General features: G+C 40.1%; 3 non-coding genes across 3 annotated transcripts; all 3 read left to right on the top strand.

Moving 5' to 3' along the window:
- The first annotated feature begins 15,524 nt into the window (after positions 1 to 15,524).
- Positions 15,525 to 15,643, top strand: LOC140868739 (5S ribosomal RNA). Its single transcript, XR_012146141.1, has one exon. It is a non-coding gene; the product is annotated as a 5S ribosomal RNA (ribosomal RNA).
- Positions 15,644 to 16,041: 398 nt separating this feature from the next.
- On the top strand, positions 16,042 to 16,158 carry LOC140868202 (5S ribosomal RNA). The gene has a single exon (XR_012145629.1). It is a non-coding gene; the product is annotated as a 5S ribosomal RNA (ribosomal RNA).
- A 399-nt stretch (positions 16,159 to 16,557) lies between these two features.
- LOC140870356 (5S ribosomal RNA) lies at positions 16,558 to 16,676 on the top strand. Its single transcript, XR_012147320.1, has one exon. It is a non-coding gene; the product is annotated as a 5S ribosomal RNA (ribosomal RNA).
- Positions 16,677 to 22,608: the final 5,932 nt, after the last annotated feature.

The raw sequence follows: 22,608 nt of genomic DNA, 5'->3' as shown, positions 1-22,608 counted from the left end.
ACAAGCTAGAAGCTGGATGTCTAAACTTGAGAGCACGTTCCGAGCTTTTGAGTGTACTGAGGAGCAGAAACTGGAAGTTCTAGAATTCTTTCTAGAGGATAGAGCACGTTTTTGGTGGGATGCCAAGGTTGCTCAGGCACGTACTGAGAGAGGACAGGTGACTTGGGGGGATTTCTGTCGGGAGTTTCAGAAATTATATTTTCCTCCGGCTAATCGCCAAGCACGATCTATGGAATTGCTTACTTTGAGGCAAGGATCAATGACTATTGATCAGTATCAGCAGCGATTTCTTGATCTGCTACCTTTCAGTCCTCATATCAATGCGAGTGATGCATCGAAGTATGATATCTTTCTGCAAGGCCTGAACCAAGATATCTACGCACAAGTTGTCGTCTGTGATGACCCGGTGTCTTATGAGACTTTGGTGAACCGTTGCCGTCTTGTGGAGACCAGCAACAGGCGTGGACAGTTGATGATGCCAGCACAGCCTAGTGGATTTGTTGAGCCTCGAGCTCAATCTGTTGTGCCATCTGTACCTATGTCTTCTTCTACTCCTACTACTTCGTCTGGTTCTCGTGGTTCATGAGGTACTTTCCGCTTTGGGAAGAAGAAGAAGAAGGAGGAGTTTTGTAGCCACTGTGGTGGGAAGCATCCTGCAGCTTCATGTCGGAGAGCTACTGGGGCTTGTTATATTTGTGGTCAGCAGGGACATCTGCGGAGAGATTGTCCTCAGCGTATGGGTTCTGCTAGTGGATCGGGATCTCAGGTTGGATCTCAGGCTTCTACTTTTCCACGTCAGCAGCCAGCACCACAGAGTTCTTCTGGTTTTCGTCCCCAGACTCAAGGGCAGGTGTTTGCTCTGTCTCAGGAGCAGGCTACTGAGGGAAGCGATCACATGTTGGCAGGTAACTTCTTGTTATGTGGTATTCCTGCACTTGTATTAATTGATACTGGAGCATCGCATTCCTTTATTTCTAGTCGTTTTGTTAAGAGACATAGATTACCTTACGTATCATTAGATATGGATTTAGTTGTATTTACTCCGTTGGAGTAGGAGGTAGTAACTAAGCGTCCAGTGATGGGTTGCCTTCTGGAATTTGAGGGTAATGTGTTATCGGCTAATTTGATGATATTAGCGATGATGGATTTTGATTGTATTTTGGGAATAGATATGCTGACTTTGTATCACGCTACTGTGGATTGTTATCAGCGTCTGGTACAGTTTCTGTTGGAACACAGTCGTTCTCCGGATTGAAAAAGAAAGTGATACCCGGTGCAGCGGAAGTTTTAAATTTTTATATGGAACGATTCCATATTGTATCAAATTCCTACGATTAAAATTGATAATATAAAATTTAAACAATATAAATTTTACCTTAAAATCTCGAAACGAGATTATGGACACCAACAGATTAAACTGCTCTTATTGTATATCCCAGGAACTGATGAACGAACAATTCTTCAATCAGGTCCACGAACAGAAGTTTAATCCCTCTGATAGACTGCACTAGAAAGTCTATCAGAAGTTTCTGCGAAGAGATAGAACAGATATGATCTGCTAATTCAGACTGCAAATTCGAAATTCGCAGACTGAAAATTCTCTAAGACAGAGAGAGGGGGGCGGCCGAAATTCCTAGACTGGAGGCTTTTCGAAAATCTGAGTGTAAGTTGTGTGTAATTTCTGTACTGCAATAACTTATTTATAATGTGGGCTGCTAACAGCTTAGGGCCCATTAGTCCTAAGTTCAAGCCTGACAAGCAAAGCCCGCATGTTCAGAAATTAATATAAAATTCATCGTGACTCAGATTGATAAACCAATTTCACCAATGTGCACAGAAACCATTTCTGCATCTTTTAAAGTCAAGATAAATTTTCTGAATCCAAATTCAGTAGTTTCCAAAAATGTCCATCACTATGTCATTTTAGGAAATCTTACTCCCTCTACTCTTAAATAAGAAGTCTCATTTCTCTATTCACTAAATTTAACTCTTTAAATTTAATTATCTCAACAGGGATTAAAAATCCATTACTTGTGTGACCCTCAATGGTTCAGGGATACAGCTAGCCGTGGGCTCACAACTCCTTGTGACTCGGAACAACAATTTTTGACTTGCCCATCGAATCATGGTAAGAGCGCCTAGCAACATCGCCCCATGATTCCCTAGGTATCACTGATAGTACCTACAAGAACCAATAGATTTTGGTTAGCGTACAGTACGGTCCCTTCATCCATATATCCCGATCGAATCAACAACCATTGGTAAATCGAGAGTCGTTCGAGATTCGATAACTATGCAATGCATCTTGAAGATCAAATAGTGACATCGCATGTGCTACTAAGAAACCATTTCTTAAAAACACATCATGTACTCTGGCCAGAGATTCGTCACACTAATATCTCCTCAGATTGCATAGGATATCCACACTCGCAAGTATGTGGTGAATCCTTGAAAACAAAGCATCGACTCCTATATGTGTCGTAACTGTACCCAATCCCGACACCTGATGACCCCAATAGAGTCGGTAAACGAGTCAAAGTACAGTACTAGCATATAGAGTCTCAATGATGTTTCAAGTAGTAAGGACTAATGGTGTACAACCAAAACCGTGGACTTTATCCACTCGATAAGTGATAACCACTTGGAAAGTCCGGATAGGGTAGTTCGATCATTCATCGTATGAATATCCATTTGCATGCTTTGAACATCTCTATGTTCCATACCAATGAAACGTGGTACTCGGCATTGCAAATGCTAGTCTCAATCTTGAGCGATCCTTATCCTTATTAACGGACGGCTCAATCGACTAGGAACTGTTTAGAATATACAGTGACTATAAGATGTGTTTCATGATAGCCATCCCCATGTGCCACCACATCTTACATACACTATATTATATTCAAGGTCTTCATCTAAACATCTTATAGTATGTCACAACATAATAATATGATAAAAGATAAAGTAAATGCCATTATAAAAGTGTAAATTATATTAAACAAAAGATTGTTTATACATAGAGTCATAAAAGCCCTTAGCCACAAGTTGGCTCACCGGGCACCCACTCTTTCAATCTCCCACTTGCCCTAAAGCCAACTAGTCATACTACGTAGTCCCATTGCTTCGCGATGTTTGTCAAATAATGGTCCTGGCAAGGGCTTAGTAAGTGGATTAGCGATATTGTCTGCAGAGGCCACTCTCTCGACAGTGATGTCTCCTCTTTCCACGATCTCCCGGATGATGTGGTATTTCCTCAGTACGTGTTTGGATTTTTGATGAGACCTTGATTCCTTTGCCTGAGCAACGGCACCCGTGTTGTCACAGTACACCGGGACTGGACCAACAGCTTCAGGAATAACGCCCAATTCTTGGACGAAATTCCTCATCCAAACGGCCTCTTTAGCAGCAGCTGATGCCGCAATGTATTCTGCCTCAGTGGTGGAATCCGCTGTGGTGTCCTGCTTGGAACTCTTCCAAGATACAGCACCGCCATTGAGCATGAACACAAATCCAGAGGTTGACTTCGAGTCATCCACGTCACTTTGGAAGCTAGAGTCGGTATAGCCTTCCAATTTCAGTTCTCTTCCTCCATAAACCATGAATACATTCTTAGTTCTTCTCAAGTACTTAAGAATATCCTTCACGGCTTTCCAATGCATTTGACCGGGATTGGCTTGATATCTGCTCGTGACACTCAGAGCAAATTCCACATCCGGTCTGGTGGATATCATCCCATACATGATACTCCCTATGGCTGACGCATATGGTATGTGTGTCATTTTCTCTATCTCTTCGTCAGTCTTGAGACACATAGACTTGGATAGAGAGACTGCATGACACATAGGTAGATGTCCTCTCTTGGACTCATCCATTGAAAACCTTTTCAATATAGTGTCGATGTAGGTAGCTTGAGTAAGTCCTATCATTCTCTTAGATCTATCTCTATAGATCTGTATCCCTAGAATATAGGACGCCTCACCCAAATCCTTCATCGAGAATCTACTTGATAACCATATCTTTGTTGACTGCAACATCCCTACATCATTCCCAATGAGTAAGATGTCATCAACATAAAGTACTAAGAATGTCACAGCATCCTTAACTACTTTCTTGTACACGCACGGTTCCTCCGGGTTCTTGATGAAACCAAAATCCTTTATTGTTTCATCAAATTTCTGGTTCCAACTTCTTGATGCTTGTTTGAGACCATAGATCGATCTCTGAAGCTTGCATACCTTATGCTCGCTTCCCATGGATGTGAATCCCTCGGGCTGCATCATATAGATTTCTTCCTTAATGTTTCCATTAAGAAATGCAGTCTTCACATCCATTTGCCATATCTCATAGTCATACCATGCTGTTATGGCAATAAGAATTCTTATGGACTTGAACATTGCGACTGGTGAAAAAGTTTCATCATAGTCAACTCCTTGTCTTTGAGTATAACCTTTTGCCACCAATCGTGCCTTGTAGGTCAGTACCTTTCCATCAGGCCCAAGTTTTCTCTTATAGATCCATTTACACCCTATTGGAACAATTCCATCGGGAGGATCTACTAAAGTCCAAACTTGGTTTGTATGCATCGAATCTATTTCCGACTGCATAGCTTCAAGCCATAAATTCGAATCTGCATCAGAAATTGCTTCCTTGAAGTTTCTTGGATCACATCCAATGTCGGGTTCACTTTGATCCCCTTCAAGAAGAAAACCATATCTAATAGGAGGCCTAGAAGTCCTCTCGGATCTTCTAGTAATAGGCGTGTCAATCAATGGTTCCTGAGGTGTAGGATCATTATTTTGTATCTTGGGTTCTTCTCGAATTTCTTCGAGTTCCATCATCTTGCCTTTCTTATCCAATAAGAACTCCTTCTCCAAGAAGGTGGCATTCCTTGAAACAAACACTTTTGTTTCAGTAGGATGATAGAAATAATATCCGATTGAATTCTTCGGATACCCTACAAAATAACATAAGGTGGATCGACTATCCAACTTATCTCCCACTGTCTGCTTCACGTAAGCAGGACATCCCCAAATCCTCAAGTACGAATACTTAGGAGCTTTGCCATTCCATAACTCGTATGGTGTTTTGTTCACTGCTTTAGTGTGAACGTTGTTCAACAACAATACCGCCGTTTCAAGAGCATAGCCCCAAAACGAAGGTGGGAGCTCAGTGAAGCTCATCATGGATCGAACCATGTCCAACAAAGTTCGATTGCGACGCTCCGAAACACCATTAAGCTGAGGTGTCATAGGAGGAGTCCACTGAGAGAGAATCCCATTCTCTTTTAGATAGCTCAAAAACTCGGTACTCAAGTATTCTCCACCTCGATCTGATCGAAGTGCTTTAATCCTCTTACCTAGTTTGTTTTCTACTTCAACCTTGAATTCTTTGAACTTTTCAAATGATTCAGACTTATATTTTATCAAATATAAGTACCCATACCTAGAATAATCATCAGTAAAGGTAATGAAGTAGGTGTGACCAAATTTTGTACCAATACTAAATGGTCCGCAAACATCCGTATGGATCAAATCCAATAGATTTTGACTACGCTCAGGTTTTCCTTTGAAAGGAGATTTAGTCATTTTTCCTTTCAGGCAGGACTCACAAGTAGGTAGAGAGTTAATATCAGACATATCAAACATGCCCTCTCCCACTAGCTTGTTCATCCTCCTTGATGAAATATGACCTAGCCTAGCATGCCAAAGGTTTGCCGGGTTTTGACTATCGATTTTCCTTTTGTTTGTTGTTACCGGTTTATCAACATAATTTATTGGAACGTCTTTTAATTTTAAGTTATATAGATCGTTTTCAAGTTGTCCATTTCCAATCAAACATTCATTCTTGTAAATATTGCAAATCTCATTCACAAAATTTCAAGAAAAACCATCTCTATCAAGCATAGAAATAGAAATAATGTTTTTAATCAAGTTTGGAACAAATAAAACATCTCTCAAAAGTAACTTAAAATCGTTCTGTAAAATTAAATAAACATCTCCCACAGCTTTGGCTTCAACTCTAGAACCATTTCCGAGCCTCAGCTGGGTCTCGCCCATTCTAAGCTTGCGACTTCTTGTCATCACCTGCAAATCATTGCAAATGTGAGATCCACATCCGGTATCCAATACCCAAGAAGTAGTATTAAGTGAAACATTTATTTCAATATATAACATACTCTTCGCAGTTCGCAACTGCTCTAGATATTCCTTGCAGTTACGTTTCCAATGACCGGGTTTCTTGCAGTGATGGAAAACATCCTTGGACTTTTCCATGTTTGAAGCCTTTGTCTTGTTCTTCTTCTCGGGTCCGGTTTTCTTGGATGGGGCAGAACGTTTCTTACCCTTTGTACTTGGCCCCTTCTTAGCAGAAGAAGAGGAGCCCACCAAGAGAACTAGTTTATCCTTATTTAAAGTGGCTTCATAAGTTACAAGCATATTGATCATCTCTTCAAGGGAGGCCTCTATCTTGTTCATATTGAAATTCACCACAAAACCGTCAAACGATGAAGGAAGAGAGAGAAGTAATAAGTCCACATTGAGTTCATGCTCCAATACCAAATCAAGCGTTACCAACTTCTGAATGAGCCAAATCACGCGTACCCCATGATCACGGACCGAAGTCCCTTCACGCATGCGACACGTCATTAACTCTTTTACAGTAGCGAACCTTTCAGCTCTCGATTGAGCCCCAAAAAGTTGCTTGAGTTGTACGTGAATGTCAGCAGCATTCACGGTATCCTCAAACCGCCTCTGGAGTTCATCAAACATCGAAGCTTGCATATAGCATTTGGCCTTGATATCATGGTCCCACCATTTATCAAGTTTGGCCAACTCTTCCGGACATATATCAGCTGGTGCTTCCTTCGGAGGAGATTTTTCTAACACGTAGAACATCTTCTCCGAGGTCAAGACAATCTTCAACTTACGGAACCATTTCGTATAGTTTGCGCCAGTCAGTTTATTTTGTTCGAGAATAGAGAATAGTGGATTGCGCGAATTCATCTTAATGAAATACTGAAAAGAAACAAACAATAATCAGTGATTGTTTAATTAATTTACTAAGACATAAAATAGGTGAAATTTATTTTATGAATCTCACTCCCACTATTTTAACGATTTCACTACCCTCTAGTAAAAACGAGAAACATTTTCTTTAGTGGGAACATGGAGTCCAATTGACAAACTATAGTCCGGAATAATATCAGCCAACCATAATTTTCAAAAGGTAGAGCCCAATTGCTTCCAAAGCAACCTCCATGTTTTTACCTCATGTCCAATAAGGGCCCAATAATATGACGCCGTTTATTGTGACATGTCAAGATGACCCATCAATATCAAGTTGTGATGGACGGTCGCCGTGTGGATCCCCAATAATATGAGCCAATCCCATGGGAGTTCCATCCAACTTACAACATGTGTCGATCCAATGTACAGCTTTCCGACGAACGGGCCCCCCCAATAATATGAGCCGGACCGTATCCGCGGGTAGCATCTCATACATTGATTGTTGATGGAAGGTAGGAACATTTAAACAATATTTAAATTTCCTTTATTTATCTTGATATCAATTTTAAATCATATTTAAAATGAGGGATTTTAATTTTGAAAATTTGTCTCATCATTTAAAATTTGTATGCTTGCGGGATTCATACAATTTAGTCTAAACATGCATACAACGATAATATCATATATTATATTTTAGGATGATCGATTTCATTACTAATCGACCCGTGGTTGCCAATCACGAGTCTAAGTCCAATCCTAGGTGATATGCAAGTATGCAATGCAATCCTATTACATTTTTCTTCCAATTTACATTTCTTCAGTCTTTATCATTGCTTGCTGGTCCCACCTCCATCTTCAAAAACTCCCACTATTTCTAGTGAATTTACAATAAATTACTATGACAAATAAAGGGATACATTGTAGGGGTGGGAACGGGCCATAAACCAGGCCCACTTTTATTACAAATGATAAAATCAAATTTGGGCCATAAACGAGGCCCATTAATAAAACCCAACAATCAATAATAAAGTCAAATGTAAACAACCTAACATACACATATAATATTGGTCATGGCAATCGATCATCCTTAGCCAATAATATTTAATTCAAAAATTAATTTATTGGATATCATACAATGGCAATAAATATAAATAGATAAAATCATATTTCATACATAAAATCTTATTTATATATATAAAATCATATTTTATCTAGTTTATCCATAAAATCATATTTTACATATAAAATCCAATTTTATACATAAAATCATATTTTATTATCAATTGTACAAAAATTAATAATTAAAGATTTAATTTATGGGATTAAATTTATAAATTTCCAAAATTCAAAATTTATCCAAAAATTAATTTTCTTAAAAATTTTGGGCTCAAACAATTTTGACTCATTGCCTCGTGGACCAACTGAAACAATTTTCAATCGGGCCAAAAACTGGGCCCAAAACCATTTTGGGCTAGAATTCATAATTCACGAAAAAATTTAATTTTTAATAAAAAAAAAATTTCTAGGCAGCCCGGGACAATCCTGGGCTGCCCGCCCGTCGCTGGGCCGCTCCATGCGGCCCAGCTGCGCGGGCTAGGGCAACGCTTGCCCTAGCTCGCGCAGGGCTGCTGCGTGCAGCCAAGCTGCGCGCAGGGCTGCACGCGGCGCTGCCCGCTGCCTTCGGGCAGCGGGCAGCCCGAAAATATATATATATATATATATATTTTTCTTTTCCGTTTCATTTTTCTGAAAAATCGAGGCTTTGTACAATCGATAAAATTTTAATCGTAAATTCCGAGAACAGCCTGGCTCTGATACCACTATTGGAACACGGTCGTTCTCCGGATTGAAAAAGAAAGTGATACCCGGTGCAGCGGAAGTTTTAAATTTTTATATGGAACGATTCCATATGGGTATCAAATTCCTACGATTAAAATTGATAATATAAAATTTAAACAATATAAATTTTACCTTAAAATCTCGAAACGAGATTATGGACACAAACAGATTAAAATGCTCTTGTTGTATATCCCAGGAACTGATGAACGAACAATTCTTCAATCAGGTCCACGAACAGAAGTTTAATCCCTCTGATAGACTGCACTAGAAAGTCTATCAGAAGTTTATGTGAAGAGATAGAACAAATATGATCTGCTAATTCAGACTGCAAATTCGAAATTCGCAGACTGAAAATTCTCTAAGACAGAGAGAGGGGGGCGGCCGAAATTCCTAGACTGGAGGCTTTTCGAAAATCTGAGTGTAAGTTGTGTGTAATTTCTGTACTGCAATAACTTATTTATAATGTGGGCTGCTAACAGCTTAGGGCCCATTAGTCCTAAGTTCAAGCCTGACAAGCAAAGCCCGCATGTTCAGAAATTAATATAAAATTCATCGTGACTCAGATTGATAAACCAATTTCACCAATGTGCACAGAAACCATTTCTGCATCTTTTAAAGTCAAGATAAATTTTCTGAATCCAAATTCAGTAGTTTCCAAAAATGTCCATCACTATGTCATTTTAGGAAATCTTACTCCCTCTACTCTTAAATAAGAAGTCTCATTTCTCTATTCACTAAATTTAACCCTTTAAATTTAATTATCTCAACGGGGATTAAAAATCCATTACTTGTGTGACCCTCAATGGTTCAGGGATACAGCTAGCCGTGGGCTCACAACTCCTTGTGACTCGGAACAACAATTTTTGACTTGCCCATCGAATCATGGTAAGAGCGCCTAGCAACATCGCCCCATGATTCCCTAGGTATCACTGATAGTACCTACAAGAACCAATAGATTTTGGTTAGCGTACAGTACGGTCCCTTCATCCATATATCCCGATCGAATCAACAACCATTGGTAAATCGAGAGTCGTTCGAGATTCGATAACTATGCAATGCATCTTGAAGATCAAATAGTGACATCGCATGTGCTACTAAGAAACCATTTCTTAAAAACACATCATGTACTCTGGCCAGAGATTCGTCACACTAATATCTCCTCAGATTGTATAGGATATCCACACTCGCAAGTATGTGGTGAATCCTTGAAAACAAAGCATCGACTCCTATATGTGTCGTAACTGTACCCAATCCCGACACCTGATGACCCCAATAGAGTCGGTAAACGAGTCAAAGTACAGTACTAGCATATAGAGTCTCAATGATGTTTCAAGTAGTAAGGACTAATGGTGTACAACCAAAACCGCGGACTTTATCCACTCGATAAGTGATAACCACTTGGAAAGTCCGGATAGGGTAGTTCGATCATTCATCGTATGAATATCCATTTGCATGCTTTGAACATCTCTATGTTCCATACCAATGAAACGTGGTACTCGGCATCGCAAATGCTAGTCTCAATCTTGAGCGATCCTTATCCTTATTAACGGACGGCTCAATCGACTAGGAACTGTTTAGAATATACAGTGACTATAAGATGTGTTTCATGATAGCCATCCCCATGTGCCACCACATCTTACATACACTATAGTATATTCAAGGTCTTCATCTAAACATCTTATAGTATGTCACAACATAATAATATGATAAAAGATAAAGTAAATGCCATTATAAAAGTGTAAATTATATTAAACAAAAGATTGTTTATACATAGAGTCATAAAAGCCCTTAGCCACAAGTTGGCTCACCGGGCACCCACTCTTTTAGTTTCATCCCGTTGAGGGTGATAGCTGGTACTTTTATGGTGAGGGTGCGCGACCTCCGATGCCACTTGTTTTGGCTCTAAAGGCATGTCATGTCTTGGAGTCAGGTGGGGAGGGCTACCTCATCTATGCGGTTGATATGTCTGCGAGTAGTCCGGTTATTGATCAGCTACCGATTGTCAGCGAGTTTCCTGACGTATTCCCTGATGAGATTTCTGGTTTTCCTCCGGTTCGAGAGGTTGAATTTGGTATTGATCTAGTACCAGGAACTACGCCTATATCCCGAGCACCTTATCGTCTGGCACCGTCAGAGATGAGGAAATTGAAACAGCAGTTGCAAGGTCTGCTTGATAAGGTATATATTCGTCCGAGTGTTTCTCCGTGGGGATCACCTGTTTTGTTTGTCAAGAAAAAGGATGGATCCATGCGATTATGTATTGATTACAGGCAGTTGAATCGTGTCACCATCAAGAATAAGTATCCTTTGCCGCGGATTGATGATCTGTTCGATCAACTACAGGGTACTTCTGTTTATTCGAAGATAGATCTGAGATCTGGATACCATCAGATGCGGGTACGAGACTCAGATATATCTACGACTGCTTTCAGGACCAGATACGGGCATTATGAGTTTCTGGTAATTCCATTCGGTTTGACGAATGCACCGGCAGTCTTTATGAATCTAATGAATCAGGTATTTCGAGATTATCTGGATAGATTTGTCATCGTCTTCATAGATGATATTCTTGTTTATTCTCATGACAAGGATGAGCATGCACAACATTTGAGGATTGTTCTACAGACGTTACGAGATAAGCAGCTATATGCGAAATTGAGCAAGTGTGAATTCTGGCTTGATCGGGTAGTATTTCTCGGTCATGTGATTTCTAGAGAAGGGATATCTGTTGATCCTAGTAAGATAGAGGCAGTGCTGAACTAGTCTCGACCGACGATGGTTGCTGAGATTCGTAGTTTCTTGGGTCTAGCTGGATATTACCGTCGGTTCATCGAGAATTTTGCACAGTTGGCAAGGCCTTTGACTCAGCTTACATGGAAAGATGTTGCCTTCATTTGGTCCTCGGATTGTGAGGAGTCATTTCACGAGCTGCGTAGACGTCTTACTACTGCACCTGTGCTAGCTCTACCTTCTGGATCAGGAGGTTATGTTGTTTATACTGATGCCTCTGGTCAGGGGTTGGGATGTGTGTTGACACAGCATGGACATGTTATTGCCTATGCTTCTCGACAATTGAAGATGCATGAGAATAACTATCCAGTGCATGATCTCGAGTTAGCCGCCATTGTATTTGCGCTCAAGATTTGGAGACATTATCTTTATGGTGAGAAATTTAAGATATTTACGGATCACAAGAGTTTGAAGTATTTATTCACTCAGGCAGAGTTGAATATGCGACAGAGACGCTGGATGGATCTCCTGAAGGATTATGATTGTGAAATCAAATATCATCCAGGTTTTGCTAATCTTACTGCTGATGCCTTGAGTCGGCAGGTGAGACTGTCTGCACTTCAGACTAATGAAATATCTCATATGATTCAAGAGTGCTGTTCATTGAGTTTTATGCTCAAGCACAAGAAAGGAAGGAATGGGATTCGTTTGTATACTATTCTATCTGAGCCAGCATTAAATTCTCGGATCAGATATGCTCAGATATCTGATGTTAAGACTCAGCGATTGGCACGTCTAGCCAATGGAGTTAATACATCTGGATTCCATTTTCAGGCAGATGGTTTATTGTGCCTATCCAATAGAGTGGTTGTACCTAATGTTGCGGAGCTCAGGAATGATATTCTATCTCAAGCTCACAGGAGTCGATTATCAGTTCATCCTGGAAGTATGAAAATGTATAAGGACTTGCGAACTAGATTCTGGTGGAAGGGGATGAAGCGAAGTGTGTATCAATTTGTTTCGAGATGTTTGGTTTGTCAACAGGTCAAGGCTGAACATCGACGACCAGGTGGATTACTGCAGAATCTTGAGATTCTCGAATGGAAGTGGGAGCACGTGACTATGGATTTTGTTACCCACTTGCCTATGACTTTACGTCAGTGTGATGCTATCTGGGTTGTCGTTGACCGTTTGAAAAAATCAGCACATTTCATTCCTTATAACCGGGAGTATTCCTATGATTGCATGGCACACTTATATATCCAGGAGATTGTGCGATTACATGGGATTCCAGTGAGTATTGTCAGTGATAGAGATCCGCGATTTACTTCACGTTTTTGGGGTAGTTTTCAGCAAACGTTGGGTACCACTCTGAGTTTGAGCACGGCGTATCATCCGGAGACTGACGGGCAGTCAGAGCGCACTATTCGTACGCTGGAGGATATGCTACGTTCTTCTGTCATGGACTTTGGTTTATCTTGGCAGGATCAGTTACCTTTGATTGAATTTGCCTACAATAACAGTTATCATCGTAGTATTGATATGGCACCTTTCGAGGCATTGTATGGTCGACGGTGTCGTACTCCATTATTCTGGGATGAAGTCGGGGAACGGCAAGTCGAGGGTCCTGAATTGGTGCAGCAGATTGTAGACAAGGTAGATTTGATCAAGCATAGGATCAAAGTTGCTCAAGATAGACAAGCCAGTTATGCGAATATTCGCCGCAGGCCACTTCAGTTTGAGCCTGGTGAATATGTTTTTCTGCAAGTATCACCTTTCAGGAAGGTGATGAGATTCGGTGTGAAAGGCAAGTTGTCTCCTCGTTACATTGGGCCTTTCCAGATACTGGAGAAGATCGGAGATGTTGCTTATCGTTTGGCTTTACCGCCATCTCTTTCCAGTATACACAATGTTTTTCATGTGTCGTTGCTTCGACAGTACATAGCTGATGAATCTCATGTGATTCAGTCTACTGATATTCAGCTAGAGTCAGATCTGTCTTTTGTTGAACGACCAATATGTATCCTAGACAGGAAGGAGAAAGTTCTTCGGAACAAGACTATACCACTTGTGATAGTACAGTGGCAGCGCCGAGGCGTTGAAGAAGCAACTTGGGAAACTGAGAGTCATATGCGAGCAGAATATCCTGAGTTTTTTGCTTTGTATTTTTGATTACCATGTACGATGTACTTACAGTTGTTGTAATAAGCCATGGTTTGATGTTTCATATTGTTATCTTTATTGTCTTTAGATGTTATTTCGCGGACGAAATATTTAAAGGTTGGGAGAATGTAGTAACCCAGATACCATTTTAACATAATAATATGTTAAACATGATTAAGGGTTGGTATTTAACCAATTTCGGAGTGTTATTGGACTTCAGAAGTAAAATTTGGGCTTTTTAATTTTGGGCCGGATAGTAAGCTCCGATCCCAGATAGTAAGCTCCGATCCTAGATAGTAAGCTCCGATCGGAACGGAAGCTCCGATCCTGGAACGGAAGTTCCGATCCCCAGCTGCCAGCAATGATCGATGACTCAGTCGTGAGTTTTGACAAGTGTCGATCATAGAGCAGATCGGAAGCTCCGATCGTAGATTGGAAGTTCCGATCCTGGCATGGCAGACATGCACGCAATGAGCTGGATCGGAAGCTCCGATCCCGAAATCGGAAGTTCCAATCCTGGTCGAGAAATTTGGCTATAAATAGGGCCGTTCAGAGTTCATTTTCAATTACGAATTCCCGAGTTTCCTTCTTCAGTTATATAAGTGTGAGTTATACACTTGAGGGCCCTATCGGTTATAATTGATGTTCTGGAATAACCAAGTTGTGGTTATAGTCATCCGGGACTAGCGTCTCCAAAGGTCTTACTTCGGACGAAGGTATGGTCCGGGAATCGATTTAAGTTTTGGGAGTACTTATTAGCTTAGTTAAGGCTTATAGAACTTGTGTAGTGATACAGTGAACTTTTGAATATAGGCTTGGAACCTAGGATCCTATTATACTTGAACTAGTCTAGAGGTACGTACACATTGACTGAGATTTCCAGCGAGTATACATGTTTATATGTTGCATTTATTTGGAATTATTATATGGCATGATATATGATTTACCGCTTTTTATATTCATATGTCATGTGCATATACATGTTGAGCCTATATCTTGTTATACCTGACTATAGAGCCGCTCAGCTCTATACTCGATAGTCTGTCACTAAGAGTACCGCGATGGCGGGGGCATTTATGTTTGTCTACTCTGGTGTACTAGAAGAGTGTGGTTGCACCCAGAGGTTGATCCGCGCGGTGGCAGCACTCATATGGCGCCGGTTCTAAGCATGACTTTTCAGATGACCCTGTACCAGTCATCATGTTGCATGCATTATATACATATGTTTACTCATGTCTATGTACTGGGTGTTAGCGCTCACGTCCTAGTTGTTATCTTGGACACCCTATTCCATGGGGCAGGTCGCAGGATGGACGGAGCTGGTAGTTCAAGGCAGGACTAGGGAGCAGGAGCTTTGAAAGTTTTTTATACAGCATGATTTATTAGCTATATAATGTTTACTTTTAAAAATTTCGATATGGTTGTATCACTACAGATTTAAGCATGGATTATATTACTAAGCTGATATGTAAATTATGGTTAAGTTTCCGCACGTTTTTACTCTGTTAAGTATTTTGCTGTAGTAAGTTTAATGCATGCTATTAGTTGCCAGTTAGTAGGTGATTCCATGCAGGGTCACTACACCCAAAGACCATCTCCGGGTTTGAATTTGAGCTTCTCCATATCTTAGACCGAGATACGCGCTGTAGGTATTGAGAAGAGCTTCGCGTGAGCAGGCTGAAGCTCCCGTAACTCTCAGCAGATCGAAAGTTATGTCCGTTTGAAACTGCAGCTCCTGTTCCTCCGATCCGCAATTCAAGAGACAAAAAAATAAAAAATTCATTCACTGTTGGGTGCGATCATACCAGCACTAATGCATCGAATCCCATCAGAACTCCGAAGTTAAGCGTGCTTGGGCGAGAGCAGAACTAGGATGGGTGGCCCCCTGGGAACTCCTCGTGTTGCACCCTTTTTCATTAATTTCTTTTTTTGTTACTCGTACTTCTTGTTTTTCCGATTCCTCGCCGTCCTATTACCGACTCTTTCAGTCTAATCTGCGGATACAAAAAATGCAATAGACTTAATCACACGACGTGAACGTGCGATCTGGGTGACGCAGGCCGCTTCAGTGGGTCCCAGCGCGCCCTACGGGAAAAACGCCCCGAAAGACCATCTCCGGATTGTAATTTGAGCGTCTCCGTCTCTTAGACCGAGATACTTGCTGTAGGTATCGAGAGGAGCTTCGTGTGAACAGGCTGAAGCTCCCGTAACTCTTAGCCGATCGAAAGTTATGTCCGTTTGAAACTGCAGCTCCTGTTCCTCCAATCCGCAATTCGAGAGACAAAACAATAAAAATTCATTCACTATTGGGTGCGATCATACTAGCACTAATGCACCGGATCCCATCAGAACTCCGAAGTTAAGCGTGCTTGGGCGAGAGCAGTATTAGGATGGGTGACCCCCTGGGAAGTCCTCGTTGCACCCCTTTTTCATTAATTTCTTTTTTTCTTACTCGTACTACTTGTTTTTCCGATTCCTCGCCGTCCTATTTCTGACTCTTTCAGTCCAATCTGCGGATAGAAAAGATGCAATAGACTTAATCACACGACGTGAACGTGCGATCTGGGTGACGCAGGATGCTTCAGTGGGTCCCAGTGTGCCCTACGGGAAAAACGCCTCAAAAGACCATCTCCGGGTTGTAATTTGAGCGTCTCCGTCTCTTAGACCGAGATACTTGCTGTAGGTATCGAGAGGAGCTTCGTGTGAACAGGCTAAAGCTCCCGTAACTCTTAGCCGATCGAAAGTTATGTCCGTTTGAAACTGCAGCTCCTGTTCCTTCGATCCGCAATTCGAGAGACAAAACAATAAAAATTCATTCACTATTGGGTGCGATCATACCAGCACTAATGCACCGGATCCCATCAGAACTCCGAAGTTAAGAGTTCTTGGGCGAGAGCAGTACTAGGATGGGTGACCCCCTGGGAAGTCCTCGTGTTGCACCCCTTTTGAAAAAGTGGGTGCCCGGTGAGCCAACTTGTGGCTAAGGGCTTTTATGACTCTATGTATAAACAATATTTTGTTTAATATAATTTACACTTTTATAATGGCATTTACTTTATCTTTTATCATATTATAATGTTGTGACATACTATAAGATGTTTAGATGAAGACCTTGAATATACTATAGTGTATGTAAGATGTGGTGGCACATGGGGATGGCTATCATGAAACACATCTTATAGTCACTGTATATTCTAAACAGTTCCTAGTCGATTGAGCCATCCGTTAATAAGGATAAGGATCGCTCGAGATTGAGACTAGCATTTGCGATGCCGAGTACCACGTTTCATTGGTATGAAACATAGAGATGTTCAAAGCATGAAAATGGATATTCATACGATGAATGATCGAACTACCCTATCCGGACTTTCCAAGTGGTTATCACTTATCGATTGGATAAAGTCCGCGGTTTTGGTTGTACACCATTAGTCCTTACTACTTGAAACATCATTGAGACTCTATATGCTAGTACTGTACTTTGACTCGTTTACCGACTCTATTGGGGTCATCAGGTGTCGGGATTGGGTACAGTTATGACACATATAGGAGTCGATGCTTTGTTGTCAAGGATTCACCACATACTTGCGAGTGTGGATATCCTATGCAATCTGAGGAGATATTAGTGTGACGAATCTCTGGCCAGAGTACATGATGTGTTTTAAGAAATGGTTTCTTAGTAGCACATGCGATGTCACTATTTGATCTTCAAGATGCATTGCATAGTTATCGAATCTCGAACGACTCTTGATTTACCAATGGTTGTTGATTCGATCGGGATATATGGATGAAGGGACCGTACTGTACGCTAACCAAAATCTATTGGTTCTTGCAGGCACTATCAGTGATACCTAGGGAATCATGGGGCGATGTTGCTAGGCGCTCTTACCATGATTCGATGGGCAAGTCGGAAATTGTTGTTCTGAGTCACAAGGAGTTGTGAGCCCACGACTAGCTGTATCCCTGAACCATTGAGGGTCACACAAGTAATGAATTTTTAATCCCCGTTGAGATAGTTAAATTTAAAGAGTTAAATTTAATGAACAAAGAAGTAGGACTTCTTATATCAGAGTAGAAGAGTAAGATTTCCTAAAATGACATAATGATGGACATTTTTGGAAACCACTGAATTCGGATTCAGAAAATTTATCTTGACTCTAAAAGATGCAGAAATGGTTTATGTGCACATTGGTGAAATTGGTTTATCAATCTGAGTCACGATGAATTTTATATTAATTTCTGAACATGCGGGCTTTGCTTGTCAGGCTTGAACTTATGACTAATGGGCCCTAAGCTTTTAGCAGCCCACATTATAAATAAGTTATAGCAGTACAGAAATTACACAACAGAGGTCACAAAATTTTCGAAAACCCTAGCTGTTTTTCTCTAGTGGCCACCGCCCCTCTCCTCTTTATGTCGAAAATTCCAGCCTGTGAATTTTGAATTTGCAGTCTGGTTTAACGGATCAAATTCGTTAATTCTCTTCGTAGAAACTTCTGATAGATTTTCTAGTGCAATCTATCAGAGGGATTAAACTTCTGTTCGTGGACCTGATTGAAGAATTGTTCGTCCATTAGTTCCTGGGATATACAACAAGAGCAGAGTTATCTGTTGGTGTCCATAATCTCGTTTCGAGATTCAAGGTAAAAATTTAATTGTTATTTAATTTTTACACGCACAATTTAATCGTAAAGTTTTGATATCCATGATATGGAATTGTTCCATATAAAATTTTAAAACTTCCGCTGCACCGGGTATCAATTCTGATTGATCTGAACACCGTTTTGCAACCGTGGAATCAGAGCCAGGTTGCTCAGATCAAGCGATTAAATTAATCGATTGTACAAAATTTTTAAGCCTCGGGTTTTTGAAACAAAACAAATTTTAAAAATTAAATTTTTGACGGGCAAAACACGGGCAACGATTGGATCGCTGCCCGGGGCAGCGATTGGATCGCTGCCCAAGGGGCAGCGACAGGCTACCCGGCCCGAGCCCCTTTTGGGGCGCGGGCCCCGGGCGGCCCGGGAAAATTAATTTTATTTTTAATTAAAATTTTAATATGTTAAAATTCTATTTTTGGTCCGATCGAAAATTGTTTTTGATTGGTCCACGAGGCGTCGGATCGAGAGTCCAAAAATTTTAAAATTGATTTTTGGATAAATTTGAATTTTTGGAAAATTTATAGATTTTATCCGTTAAATCAGATTTTATGAAATTAATTATTTTTGGTACAATTGATGATAAGATATGATCTTATGGAAATATTGAGTAAAATATGATTTTATGTATAAAATTGGATTTTATATGTAAAATATGATTTTATTTGATAAAAAGATAAAATATGATTTTGTATGTAAAATAAGATTTTATATATGGAATATGATTTTATCCTTTTTAATTTAATTGCCATTGCATGTTATCCAATAAATTAATTTTGAATTAAATATTATTGGATAAGGATGATCGATTGCCATGATCAATTTTGTAGGTGTATGTTAGGGAATTTACATTTTGTTTTTATTGTTGTTGGATTTATTAATGGGCCTGGTTTATGGCCCAATATGAATTGTCATATGTAATAAAAGTGGGCCTGGTTTATGGCCCGTTCCCACCCCTTAAAATGTATCCCCTACTTGTCATAGTTATTTATTGTAAATACATTATACTTAGTGGGAGATGAAGATTTGAAGACGGAGGTGGGCCCAGCAGACAATAAAGACTGAAGAAATGTAAATTGGAAGCACAATGTAATAGGATTGCATTGCATACTTGCATATCACCTAGGATTGGACTTAGACTCGTGATTGGCAACCACGGGTCGATTAGTAATGGAATCGATCATCCTAAAATATAATATATGATATTATCGTTGTGTGCATGTTTAGACTAAATTGTATGAATCCCGCAAGCATACAAATTTTAAATGATGAGACAAATTTTCAAAATTAAAATCCCTCATTTTAAATATGATTTAAAATTGATATCAAGATAAATAAAGGAAATTTAAATATTGTTTAAATGTTTCTACCTTCCATCAACGATCAATGTATGAGATGCTACCCGCGGATACGGTCCGGCTTATATTATTGAGGGGGCCCGTTCGTCGGAAAGCTGTACATTGGATCGACACATGTTGTAAGTTGGGTGGAACTCCCATGGGATTTGCTCATATTATTGGGGATCCACATGGCGACCGTCCATCACAACTTAATATTGATGGGTCATCTTGACATGTCACAATAAACGGCGTCATATTATTGGGCCCTTATTGGACATGAGGTAAAAACATGGAGGTTGCTTTGGAAGCAATTGGGCTCTACCTTTTGAAAATTATGGTTGGCTGATATTATTCGGGACCATAGTTTGTCAATTGGACTCCATGTTCCCACTAAGGAAAACAGTTTCCCGTTTTCACTGGAGGGTAGTGAAATCGTTAAAATAGTGGGAGTGAGATTCATAAAATAAATTTCGCCTATTTTATATCTTAGTAAATTAATTAAACAATCACTGATTATTGTCTGTTTCTTTTCAGTATTTCATTAAGATGAATTCGCGCAATCCACTATTCTCTATTCTCGAACAAAATAAACTGACTGGCGCAAACTATACGGAATGGTTCCATAAGTTGAAGATTGTCTTGACCTCGGAGAAGATGCTCTACGTGTTAGAAAAATCTCCTCCGAAGGAAGCAACAGCTGATATAAGTCCGGAAGAGTTGGCCAAACTTGATAAATGGTGGGACCATGATATCAAGGCCAAATGCTATATGCAAGCTTCGATGTCTGATGAACTCCAGAAGCGATTTGAGGATACCGTGAATGCTGCTGACATTCACGTACAACTCAAGGAACTTTTTGGGGCTCAATCGAGAGCTGAAAGGTTCGCTACTATAAAAGAGTTAATGAAGTGTCGCATGCGTGAAGGGACTTCGGTCCGTGATCATGGGGTACGCGTGATTTGGCTCATACAGAAGTTGGTAACGCTTGATTTGGTATTGGAGCATGAACTCAATGTGGACATATTACTTCTCTCTCTTCCTTCATCGTTTGACGGTTTTGTGGTGAATTTCAATATGAACAAGATAAAGACCTCCCTTGAAGAGATGGTCAATATGCTTGTAACTTATGAAGCCACTTTAAAGAAGGATAAACTAGTTCTCTTGGTGGGCTCCTCTTCTTCTGCTAAGAAGGGGCCAAGTACAAAGGGTAAGAAACGTTCTGCCCCATCCAAGAAAACCGGACCCGAGAAGAAGAACAAGACAAAGGCTTCAAACATGGAAAAGTCCAAGGATGTTTGCCATCACTGCAAGGAATATCTAGAGCAGTTGCGAACTGCGAAGGGTATGTTTTATATTGAAATAAATGTTTCACTTAATACTACTTCTTGGGTATTGGATACCGGATGTGGATCTCACATTTGCAATGATTTGCAGGTGATGACAAAAAGTCGCAAGCTTAGAATGGGTGAGACCCAGCTGAGGCTCGGAAATGGTTCTAGAGTTGAAGCCAAAGCTGTGGGAGACGTTTATTTAATTTTGCAGAACGATTTTAAGTTACTTTTGAGAGATGTTTTATTTGTTCCAGACTTGATTAAAAACATTATTTCTGTTTCTATGCTTGATAGAGATGGTTTTTCTTGCAATTTTGTGAATGGGATTTGCAATATTTACAAGAATGAATGTTTGATTGGAAATGGACAACTTGAAAACGATCTATATAACTTAAAATTAAAAGACATTCCAATAAATTATGTTGATAAACCGGTAACAACGAACAAAAGGAAAATCGATAGTCAAAACCCGGCAAATCTTTGGCATGCTAGGCTAGGTCATATTTCCTCAAGGAGGATGAACAAGCTAGTGGGAGAGGACATGTTTGATATGTCTGATATTAACTCTCTACCTACTTGTGAATCCTGCCTGAAAGGAAAAATGACTAAATCTCCATTAAAGGGGAAACCTGAGCGTAGTCAAAATCTGTTGGATTTGATCCATACAGATGTTTGTGGTCCATTTAGAATTGGTACTCAATTTGGCCACACCTACTTCATTACCTTTACTGATGATTATTCAAGGTATGGGTATTTATATTTAATGAAATATAAGTCTGAAGCATTTGAAAAGTTCAAAGAATTCAAGGCTGAAGTAGAAAACAAACTAGGTAAAAGTATTAAAGCACTTTGATCGGATCGAGGTGGAGAATACTTGAGTACCGAGTTTTTGGACTATCTAAAAGAGAATGGGATTCTCTCTCAGTGGAGTCCTCCTATGACACCACAGCTGAATGGTGTTTCGGAGCGTCGTAATCGAACTTTGTTGGACATGGTTCGATCCATGATGAGCTTCACTGAGCTCCCACCTTCGTTTTGGGGCTATGCTCTTGAAACGGCAGTATTGTTGTTGAACAACATTCACACTAAAGCAGTGAACAAAACACCATACGAGTTATGGAATGGCAAAGCTCCTAAGTATTCGTACTTGAGGATTTGGGGATGTCCTGCTTACGTAAAGCAGACAGTGTGAGATAAGTTGGATAGTCGATCCACCTTATGTTATTTTGTAGGGTATCCGAAGAATTCAATCGGATATTATTTCTATCATCCTACTGAAACAAAAGTGTTTGTTTCAAGGAATGCCACCTTCTTGGAGAAGGAGTTCTTATTGGATAAGAAAGGCGAGATGATGGAACTCGAAGAAATTCGAGAAGAACCCAAGATACAAAATAATGATCCTACACCTCAGGAACCATTAATTGACACGCCTATTACTAGAAGATCCGAGAGGACTTCTAGGCCTCCTATTAGATATGTTTTTCTTCTTGAAGAGGATCAAAGTGAACCCGACATTGGATGTGATCCAAGAAACATCAAGGAAGTAATT

The sequence above is a fragment of the Henckelia pumila genome, chromosome 4, assembly GCF_033568475.1.
Source record: "Henckelia pumila isolate YLH828 chromosome 4, ASM3356847v2, whole genome shotgun sequence".
In the NCBI taxonomy this organism is placed as follows: domain Eukaryota; kingdom Viridiplantae; phylum Streptophyta; class Magnoliopsida; order Lamiales; family Gesneriaceae; genus Henckelia; species Henckelia pumila.
Note: the sequence above shows the minus strand (reverse complement) of the source record. Positions and strands in the feature narration are given on the sequence as shown.